The sequence below is a fragment of the Eriocheir sinensis genome, unplaced genomic scaffold, assembly GCF_024679095.1.
Source record: "Eriocheir sinensis breed Jianghai 21 unplaced genomic scaffold, ASM2467909v1 Scaffold634, whole genome shotgun sequence".
Lineage (NCBI taxonomy): Eukaryota > Metazoa > Arthropoda > Malacostraca > Decapoda > Varunidae > Eriocheir > Eriocheir sinensis.
In genome coordinates this window covers 173256-185334 of record NW_026111981.1, presented here as the reverse complement: position 1 = coordinate 185334, position 12079 = coordinate 173256, and positions in this window count along the sequence as shown.

Sequence of the window (12079 nt, the reverse complement as noted above, 5' to 3'; positions counted from 1 at the left end):
CCCATCTGCTTCACGCCTCCCCGCCGCCTGCCAGAACCTCCGCGTCACATTTTTCTCGTTTGATATTTTGTCGCCGCGTCAAGGGGCTCTCCACATTCCCGGTCCCCGGTCGCGACCGTCCCTGATGACTCCCGATAAGCCGATCAGGGCCTGACCACCGACAAAATGAAGCATAATCCCCGGACCGGCCCTGCGGTAGACCAGCGACCATACGATTTTCGATTTCTCCGACCGGCGACTGCAGCAGGTCAGTCGGCAGTGAACCGCCCGCCTACTGGCGGCAGACCGCCTGTCTACCGGCGGCAGACCTGCTGCACATCGACGAGCAAACACTTTCTTTGCATTTTCATATATTTATAATTACCTCATAAATAGCTTCATACCTAAATTCATTCGTGTGCATAAAACACTCTCTCTCTCTCTCTCTCTCTCTCTCTCTCTCTCTCTCTCTCTCTCTCTCTCTCTCTCTCTCTCTCTCTCTCTCTCTCTCTCTCTCTCTCTCTCTCTCTCTCTCTCTTTCTCTCTCTCTCTCTCTCTCTCTCTCTCTCTGTCTCTCTCCCTACATTCCCTCTTCCTCCTTTTTTTCATCTCTTTACACCCTCTCTCTCTTCCTTCCTCATTCTCCTCCATCCCTCCCTCTCTCTTCCTCACTCCCTCTCTCTTCCTCACTCCCTCCCACCTGTTCCTCCTTCCATTCCTTTCCTCTCTCTCTCTCTCTCTCTCTCTCTCTCTCTCTCTCTCTCTCTCTCTCTCTCTCTCTCTCTCTCTCTCTCTCTCTCTCTCTCTCTCTCTCTCTCTCTCTCTCTCTCTCTCTCTCTTTCATCTATATTATCTATCTATCTATCTATCTATCTATCTATCTATCTATCTATCTATCTATCTATCTATCTATCTATCTATCTATCTATCTATCTATCTATCTATCTATATATCTATCTATCTATCTATCTATCTATCTATCTATCTATCTATCTATCTATCTATCTATCTATCTATCTATCTATCTATCTAACTATCTATCTATCTATCTATCTATGTATCTGTCTATCTATCTATCTATCTATCTATCTATCTATCTATATATATATATATATATATATATATATATATATATATATATATATATATATATATATTATATATATATATTTTTTCTCTTTCACCCTTCCTCTTCCTCCTTTATCGCATCTCTCTCTCTCTTCATCCTCGCTCCTACCTGTTCTCTTCGTTTTCCTCCTTCCTCCTCGCTAATCCCCAGGTCAGACACAGTGTTCACTCGCGGTCGACCGCCGGTCGACCGCCGATCTGCCGTGGGTGTCGGCAACTGACCACCGGTCGGCGGCGACATTTTTCCACCGCCGGTCGACCGGGGCTCATCGCCGATATCTTTGAAAATTTTAAGTTGACCGTGGTGGTCGGCTGCGTCTACGGTCCTCAGGGTCGACCGGCGGTCTGCCGCCGACAATCCCCGATCTTACAGCCGGCCGATGACCGGCCGACCAGCTTCAGGGTCATCAGGGACGGCTTCAACAGCAAACGAGCAACATCAATACTAGTTCAAGGAAATTTTGTGACGACGGTTATTTACAAAACGCCAGGACCGGCGTTTATGAGCATACACTTCTTATGTTAGCCCAGGACTTGTTTTGGAACGATGGATCATCATCTGAATGAGGTTGGATCATGTTTCCGAGCAAGGCTTCTGGACGAGGCAACGATGAAAAGCTTTTCTGAAAAGCCTTAAAAAAACGTGGCGGGCGAGGATTAGGGCAAAAGGCAGTTCTTTTGATCAAGCTAACCTGTAAAGGTCAGTAAGGACTCACATACAAACTGTAACTAACCACGCCTCCGACAAGGAACTGGTACCAACTCATGTCACGGCCTGCATTTACCAAGTATACAAATGTACGAAGTTTATCACCCGGGGAAAGGATTAAAATTAGGGCGATGCATTGCAACAGAGAAACCAGATGTAGAATACATCACAGAGATTCTTAGGCCAACTCTCACCCACATCTAGAATCCGAAATGTCATTCTTGGCAATGAAAGCTTCCATTGCAAAAGTCGAGTTAACAAGAAAAGGAGGAGGAGTAGTTTACATGTAAAAAAGTACACTCCCTGCCAAGCGAAAATAGACAAACAGGACGCAGAGCAATATTGATTCTGTCGTATGTGGAAATAACCGCAAATAACAAGAAATCAACACTTGCAACCGTATACAGGCTCTCGAAACAACAGGGTACGATGATACTGTCTCTACGAAGAGATTCACTCTCAACACAAAGCAAGGAAGCAATTATATCTGGGGACTTTATTACTGTCTTCTAACATTGACTGGGACTGATGACTGAGATCAAGGGTAACAGGCTTTTTAGGAAATGGTGGAGGATCTGTTCCCTCACTCAAAGTTGTAACTCAACCAACAAGAGAAAACAATCTGTTGGATCTGAGATGGTATGACCCTGACCTCATTCGGTGGCTGTACAGTTGGTGAGAAACTTAATGGGTGCATCACCACTTAACTCATTTTAATATCAACATCATGTCACCAAACTCGTAGATAATCCACTCAGTGATACCAGATTACAAAAAGGAATTTTAACTTAGCCGTGCACTGCTTCCCTACCGACCTGGGACCAACCATGGCATCACCAAGGTCACAATCGACAACGCGTGAACGTCTTCAAAGATGTTGCTGTGTAGAGAAGGCTACGAAGGAAATCCAGAGCGAGAACAAATGTAGATCCACCGTGGATGACCAGAGAAATAAAAAAGGTAGTAAACCTCAAAAAAGGAATTATAATTTGATGAAAGAGAATGCTACGCCGAAGCCAGTGCACCCAGTACCAACAGCCTCAGAGCTTGTCGTAGTTTGTATTCGGAGTAGTAAATGCACCATGAAAAGCAATATAGCGCGAAATCCAAAACTAACTCCACGAGCTCCTTCTACGCACATAAGATCGAAAAGTAAAAAGAAAGCGCGAAATCCAATATTGGTCCCCTGACAGACGAGACTGGATCCAGAACTCAGGACAGTAAATGAATGGCCAGAATCCTCAACAGTAACTTCGCATCCGTATTCACAGTCGAGGACATCGAAACCATTCAGGAGCCCCAGGCGTCTGTCCCGCCGGTGAGATCACGCCGCTGAAATTGACTCAATATGCGACCAAGAAGCAAAAGCATACTTGGACAAACTCGACACGAAGAAGTCAATCGGACCCGACAGTTTGTCCCTGCGGTTCATTAAAAGAGCTAACAACAATACTTCAACCACTCACTACCATATTCTAACCGGGTCAGTTCAATCCAACAGGTCCTGGAAGACTGGAAGATGGCAGAACGTACACCGATTTTCAAAAAGGAGATAAAAGCGTTGTATTAAACTACAGGCCCATCAAGTTTGATATCGTGGCAGGAAAAAATACTGGAAAAGATTATTAGGAGATAAACTTAAGTTTCAGGAAAACAATAATATAATCTCCGACACCTGCATGGCTTCAGAAACAAGCGCTCCTGCTTTAACTGAATTTATTAGAACTTCTTCTTTCACAGTTTATAAGAACTGAATGCTACATATCCCCAGTGGTGTTATATACCTGATCTTTCAAGTTTCTGACACGGTATCGCACTGAGCGACCCTTAAGAAACTGCACTGCGGCAATCGGAGCCAATCTAATCGCGTGAATAAGTAGATTTGCAGACACTGATGAAAACGACAGTACTACTCAACGGACAGTCGATTGGCTTCCAGCCAACAGGTGAGTGTGTTTGTGGTCAGTGCTGGGACCCATCCCCTCTTTATCACATATATCAATGACCTAGAATCAGGACTAAATGCCATAATATCGAAATTATAGATGACACCAAGGTGGAATTGGAGATGCCTCAGCACCGACTATGAAATCATTCAAGAAAGACCCTCAATCACGGCTATCGAATCGGAGCCCACGGAAAATGGCAAATGTCTTTTAATCGCTGAAGTAAATGCAAAGTCATGCACATTGGATCCCAAAATAGTAAATCCAGAATATACATCATGTAATGGATCTCTGCAGGAGAAAGGGATCTTGGAGTTACTATCAGCAGTGACCTGAAACACATGAATCACTAAAAAGCATACAACAAGGCCAACATGTATGCTCGGGTTCTTCATAGCGAGGAACCTCATGAGTGTAAAACACCAGACGTGATGCTATCGCCTCAGAGCACCGAAGACTGCACCTGAGTATGCAGTACCAGTTCTCAATTCCCAAATTACAGAAAGGATGACATTGCTTTACTGAAAGGATCTAACGACGCGCTGCCAGCATGATTCCTTACCTTCAGCTCAACCTGCATGAGGAACGACTCAAGCCGGACTCTAACTTCTTTACATTGAGAAAAGACGCCTGCGAGGGGATAAGATTCAGGTACTTCAGAAGCATCTAAAATTAATAACGTCGATTACTCCAAATTCTTTTGAACTGGAAAGTCCACCAAGAACTGAGGAAGAATTGTTTACCATTCAGTCGAGCTGATGTAACACCAGACATTGGAAGGAGTTTTCTCAAACTGAGTCATCCCGCCATTGGAACAATCTTCCCTCAAGTAGTAAATGCGAATACCATCGCTCCTTCAAATACTAGGACCGACTGTCATGTTGCTGTGTGTCAGGTGTGTAAACTGAATAACGAGGGCTTCCTTGTGTTCACCATAATGTAAAGTATGTTTCATCCTGCCTTCCATTTAGCCCCAAGTGGTCGAGCAGATTAAATCACCTGCTAAGGATCCCCTCCCTCGTAATGAGCTGGCCAGGGCTTTCTCCTGCCTGCATTTCCTCATGCTCCTCCTCCTCCTCCTCCTCCTCCTCCTACTCCTCCTCCTCCTCCATGAGGCTTTACAGGAGAAAAATATATTCCTCAGGTTGAAATTTGTGTATTATTTAATGTGGTGTCTTGTCTCACTTGTCTTGGTCTCTTGATCCCGCTTTGGTGTGTGTGTGTGTGTTGTGTGTGTGTGTGTGTGTTGAGTCGTTTTGAATTTGCCGGTGCTAAATGATCAATCCGTATTTATATTTTTTACCGATAACACACACACACTCACACACTCTCTCTCTCTCTCTCTCTCTCTCTCTCTCTCTCTCTCTCTCTCTCTCTCTCTCTCTCTCTCTCTCTCTCTCTCTCTCTCTCTCTCTCTCTCCCCACCCCCCCATCCATCACTGTCCAGAGCTCTCCTTTCTTCAAAATCCACAAGGTTACTATCCTAAGATCATATTAAACGTCTTACCTACTCTACTATTGCCCTACTACTTCCTAAATAACGTCAAATTGCTGCTATAACAACGTCAGACTCTAACTGTATTGTTGTTTTCTAAATAAATCTTACCGTTTACTATTGCCTCTACTTCTTCAATAACGTCAAACTTAGATATTTACTGTTTTCACCTGCAGGTCCTACACAGTCTGTTGCTTCCTCTTAATAACGAAAGGCTGGTGGAGTGTGAAATCAGGGGTTTCCCAACCTTTTTATCCTCCTTCTTGCCTGCGTTTTTATAGGTTCCCCGTGTACCCTAAAATTAGGATAAAAACATTGATCAGAAATTATATTTGACCTTGCTTTATAAGCAAGAAATCTGTAGTAATGACGGACTGATAATATAATTTAAATAACAGTTTCTTTACTAAAAATGAAATTGAAAAAAAAATAAAATAAACCACGACATTGCACCAATTTGAATGCAGATTACAACTCCATATATTGTAGTGGTGATATTCTCCTCAGCCCAATGTTTCCCCTGGAAGAATTACAAATGTACCACTGGGGGTACATGCCTTTACCAAATTGAAAGGAACCCCTGGTGTATATGTTGGAAGTATAAAGCCCCGTATTTTAAACCACTCAGCACCTCAGCTCGCTCTGTTTGAAAAGCCTCTGCTGGGCTTTTCGCCGGACTGTTAGTGATCCCAGTGATAGTTTTACACGACATGCATCTTGAACGGAAAATCACCATGAAAACCCGGTTAATATTCTCTGAGTCCTTGGGAAATAGTCGTAAAGGAGACCGATACGTTTCACAATATGCGCGTAAGTAACGCAAGATCAAACAACCCAGTTAATCTTCTCTAAGGCCTTGGGAAATAGTTGTAATGAGAGCTGATGTATTTTATATGCACATAAGTAACCTAAGATCATACAGCCCGGTTAATCTTCTGTGGCCTTGGGAAATAGTCGTAATGGGAGCCCGATACGTTTAATGATATGCGCGTAAGTAACCTAAGATCATAAAGTTCTACGAAGTCTACTGTTGCTCCTACTACCTCTTACCAACTTCATCTTGTTATTTTCATGAGCTTGATTTCCCAAGAATGCCCGGGATGTGTGATAACGCCTCGCCCCCTGATTCAGTTATGGAGGACTCGCTCAAATATGTCAATTATTCTTGAACCTAACGTTGTTTCCTCAACTTTAGGGAATTAATTAAACTTTCCGCGCCTGCATATTTAAAGAGTTGTGGGTGTCCTCCCCTTACTCCCCTTCCTTTTGTTCTTCTTTTTCCTCCTTTCTTCCTCCTCCTCTTCCTCCTCCTCCTCGTGTGCTGCCGGCCATACTAGAGTCTTTAGCGGATCTCATGACCCCCTCCTCCTCCTCCTCCTCCTCCTCCTCCTCCTACTACTACTACTACTACTACTACTACTACTACTACTACTACTACTACTACTACTACTACTATTACTACTACTACTACTAGTACAACTATGATCCCTTCCGATCACCACTACTACTATCACCTCTTCTCCCAGTTACCACCACCACCACCACCACCACTATCTCCTACCTAATCACCACCATTACCTCAGTCACCACCACCACCACCACCACCACACTATCTCCTACCTAATCACCACCATTACCTCAGTCACCACCACCACCACCACCACTATCTCCTACCTAATCACCACCATTACCTCAGTCACCACCACCACCACCACCACCACTTTCTCCTACCTAATCACCACCATTACCTCAGTCACCACCCACCACCATTCACCTGTCTACCTGCCTAATCACCACCGTGCCTCCAGTCACCACCACCACCACCACCACTTTCTCCTGCCTAATCACCACCATTACCTCAGTCACCACCACCACCACCACCACTACACTTTCTCCTGCCTAATCACCACCATTACACTCCCCAGTCACCACCACCACCACCACCTACCCACCACCACCACCACCTGGTCCTACCCTTCTCCTACCTAATCACCACACCATTACCTCAGTCACCACCACCACCACCACTATCACTCTCACCACCACCTAATCACCACCATCTCAGTCACCACCCACCATCACCCACACCACTGCACCCACCACCACTATCTCCTACCTAATCACCACCATTACCTCGGTCATACCACCACCACCACCACTATCTCCCTCTTATAATCACCACATTATCTCAGTCACCACCACCACCACCACCTGTCTCCCTAATCACCACCATTACTCAGTCACCTACACCACCACCACCACTATCTACTAATCACCACCATTACCTCAGTCACCATCACCACCTGTAAATGCACCATGCCTCAGTCCACCACCACCACCACCACCACCACCACCACTTTCTCTACCTAATCACACCATTACCTCAGTCACCACCACCTACCACCACCTACTTTCTCCCTGCCTAATCACCACCATGCCTCAGTCACCACCACCACGACCACTATCACCATCACCACCACCACCACCACCACCCTCACCACCACACCACCACCATCACAACCACCACCACCATCTACCACCACCACCACCACCACCACCATCACCACAACCACCACTATCACCACCACCACCACCACCACCATCACCATCACCCACCACCACCACCCTGCCCCACCATCACTGCATCACCACCACCACCACCATCACCATCACCACCACCATCACCACTGCACTCACCTACCACCATCACTACATCACCATCACCACCATCACCACATATGATGTGCGCTATATGTTAAAGACTCACTTAAATGTTAAGTTAACAACTCAGTCAAAACTAACATGGATTCAGAATCAGTTTGGGTGGACGTTTACAAAGGGAAGAAAACTAACTCTAGGAGTTATATACAGGCCACCCAACCCAACAGGCAGGACACGAGTATATTACTACAGGAGATTGGCAGGCGAGTATGAGTAGAAATGTGTAATGGGGACTTTAATTATAGGAATATAGACTGGGAAGATCTAGTGGGTGACCTGGAAGCCGAGGACTTTCTTGAAGTTATACAAGATAATTTCCTTAAGCAGGTAGTTACTGAGCCTACCAGAGGAGATAACATATTAGACTTAGTCCTAACCAATAATGGGAACTTGCTACGTGAGTTGGAGGTGGGCGGAGAGTTCGGAAATAGTGATCACAGAACGGTTCGTTTTAGCTTAGACTGGGCGGTAACCCGCGAACCAAACCCAGTGTTAGTGCCAGATTTTAGAAGAGCAAACTACGAGGGGCTTCGAAGACATCTTGAAGGGGTAAACTGGGATAATTTAGGGATTCATGAGGGCCAGAACTGCGGATTGGAGAGCCAGGAGAACCAGGTAGAAATGTCTTACAATAATTTAGTTAGAGTAATAGTAGAGGGGCAAGAACAGCATATACCACAGCGGACACTTAGAAAAGAAAACAATGATCCTAAGTGGATGATTCGTGGACTAAAACACGAGATTGGGCTAAAGAAGGGAATTTATCAGTAAATAAAAAATGGGGAAACACATCTCAGGGGCCGGTACGTCGAACTATCTAGATTAGTTAAGAAAAACACCAGGATAGCAAAAAAGAACTATGAGATCAAAGTAGCAAATGAGGCGAAAAGTAATCCTAAGGGCTTCTTTCAGATGTATAGAACAAAAACACGGGAGAAAATTGGACCGCTGAAAACAAACACAGGGGAGCTAGTAGAAAATTACGAAAATATGAGCACATTGTTGAACGACTACTTCCTTTCAGTATTCACATAGGAGGATCGAACGACTATACCGGAAAGAGTTCAGGTGTACGAGGGCGGGGATGGCGATAAAGTGAGGGATATAATCATTACCAGGCAAGTAGTTCAGGATGAGATAGATAAGCTTAAGAAGAACAAGTCGCCAGGTCCTGACGGGATATTTCGAGGTATTAAAGGAGTTAGGTGATGTAATCAGTGACCCACTAACCGACATCTTTAAGATGTCGGTAAATACTGGCTATGTGCCGAGCCTATGGAAAGTAGCTAATGTGACGCCGATTTTTAAAAAGGGGGACAGGTCAGTTGCTTCAAACTATCGCCCAATTAGCTTAACATCGGTTATAGGGAAGATGCTGGAGCCCATAATAGCCAGGAACATTCGGGAGCATTTAGAGAAACACAGCTTAATTCACGACTCGCAGCATGGGTTCACAAAAGGTAGGTCATGCCTCACCAATCTCTTGTCCTTCTACAATAAAGTATTTGAGGCGGTTGACAGAGATGAAAATTATGATGTAATCTATCTTGATTTTAGTAAAGCGTTTGACAAAGTTCCTCACCAACGACTGTTGCTTAAATTACAGGCTCACGGAGTAGAGGGTAAAGTTTTGAACTGGGTCAAGGCGTGGCCTAGCAATAGGAAGCAAAGAGTGCAAATCAATGGTAAAAGATCTGACTGGGGATGTGTTACGAGTGGGGTCCCACAAGGTTCGGTATAGGTCCACTTTTGTTTATTATTTATATCAATGACTTAGATACAGGAATTAGTAGTGATGTTAGTAAATTTACAGATGATACCAAGATCGGTAGAGTAATTGAGTCGGATCAGCTAGTATTCTCCAGGGTGAGCTCAACAGATTATATGACTGGGCGGATATCTGGCAGCTGGAGTTCAAGTTAGTGAAGTGCAGTATTCTGAGTGTAGGTAGGAACAACCCCTCACTTAATTATTGCTTTAATGACACTCTAATAAGCAGGTCTGGGTGCAAAAGGAGAGGATTTAGGGGTCTTAGTGAGCTCTGATCTCCGTCCAAGGGCACAATGCATTCAAGCTAGAAATCGAGCTAATAGGGTACTGGGATTTATTTCAAGGAGCGTAAGCAACAGAAGCCTTCCTCAAACTATATTTAGCATTAGTTAGACCTCATCTTGACTATGAGTTTCAGTTCTGTTCACCTTAATATAGAATGGATATCAAAATGTTATAATCGGTGCAGAGGAGAATGAATAAGATGATTCAGGGGTTCAGAAACTTGCCATGAGGGAAGACTCAAACAGTTAAACTTGCATTCTCTAGAAAGGCGAAGGGTGCGTGGAGACATGATCGAGGTTTATAAATGGATGAAGGGCTTTAATAAGGGAGACATTCATAAGGTTTTGTTGGTAAGAGAACCGGGTAGGACGAAGTAACGGATTTAAACTGGATAAATTCAGATTCAACAGGGACATAGGCAAAAATTGGTTTACTAACAGGGTGGTGGATGAGTGGAATAGGCTTAGCAGTCATGTGGTGAGTGCCAATACAATTGTCACATTCAAAAATAGACTAGATAAATTCATGGACAGCGATATTAGGTGGAGTTAGATACACGGGAGCTTAGGGTCAAAGGAGCTGCCTCGTACAGGCCTACTGGCCTCTTGTAGACTCCTGCGTTCTTATGTTCTTATGTTCTTACTGAAATGCCGAGGCGTTTAATAATTCACAGCTGTTAGTGGCGCAAGCGAGGTTTATTCCAAGGGCAACAGGTACCCTAAAAATCAGCGTGGAGGGTTGTACGTTAGGTAGAGGCTGGGAATGGAAGTTTTATTAAGGTTGAGAATGGGCAGTCGTAAGGATGCCAGATTGAGTTAGGAAAAAGTTTATGGTAAGTAGCTGACGAAAATCTGAGACTCTTCCTTGGCCCTCTCCTTCCCCTCCTTCTTGGGTTAAGTTAGGAGTTTGATCAGGTTAACCCGTAAGGCCGACGATACCCTCCGCGTCTACCCCCCACAGGCGCATTAATCGTCTTAAAATCAGCTTTGCAGAATGACCTGGAAGCAATTTTAGCTGTTAGTATACATATAAATACATCAGCATGTGAAATATTTTGCTTAGCTCCCCTGGTTGCTTCAGAATAATCGCCGGTAATTAGAGATTGTGTTGACGCGTGCAACGCTCGATCCGGAGCTGGGCTGGACTGCTGAGGTGTCACACTCGGTCCGTTGTGCGCCAAGGGCCTTTTCCCGGTCTATTATGTGCCTGTTTGTTTGTTTTTGTACCCTCTGTGACAGTGGGGCAGTCACAGTGTGATTTTTTTCAGGCGTAGGAGGACTGGCCGCCTGCATTGGACCCGCATAACTGTCCCACGTGCATCATCTCCCGACATCATTGCAGCCTTTTTGGTCCCCCTTGGACGTTTAGGGGCACGTGCAGAAGCAGCAGCCGTTGCTACAGCTGACGTAGCACTCGTTGTTGGCGTGGCAAAGGTGGTGGTCGCTTACCCGGGTCGGTCTATGGGACAGAGGTAGGGTGCGTGGGGGAGGTGGTGATGGTCCGGGCGACAGTGTAGACATAAGCCTACTCCTCAAGCTAAATTAACAGCGTTACCAATGATAGCGCAGTTTTGATACGCGCGTAAAGTAGCTGTCCCATAAGGGACCTATCGGCCTGCGGTGACGCAGTCCCATATAGGACCTATCGGCCTTTACGGGTTAAAGTTGAGTATGGGCGGTCGGAAGGATGTCAGACTGGCATAGGAAAAAGTTTATAGAAAATATCTGACGAACTACCGAGATATATGACACTTGCTTGGCTGGGAAGGAAGTTTGATCAGCTTAGGGTTGAGTATGGGTGGTCGGAAGGATGTCAGATGAAGGAAGGAAAAATATTATAGTAAGTAGCTGACGAATTACCGAGATATATGATTCTTGCCTGCCTGGAAAGGGAGTTTGATCAGGTTAGGGTTGACTATGGGTGGTCGGAAGGATGTCAGACTGGACTAGGAAAAAGTTCATAGTATAATAAGTAGTTGACGAACTTCTGAGATATATGACTCTTGCTTGGCCCGCGCCCCTTCCCTTCCCTCCACCCCCTCTCGGT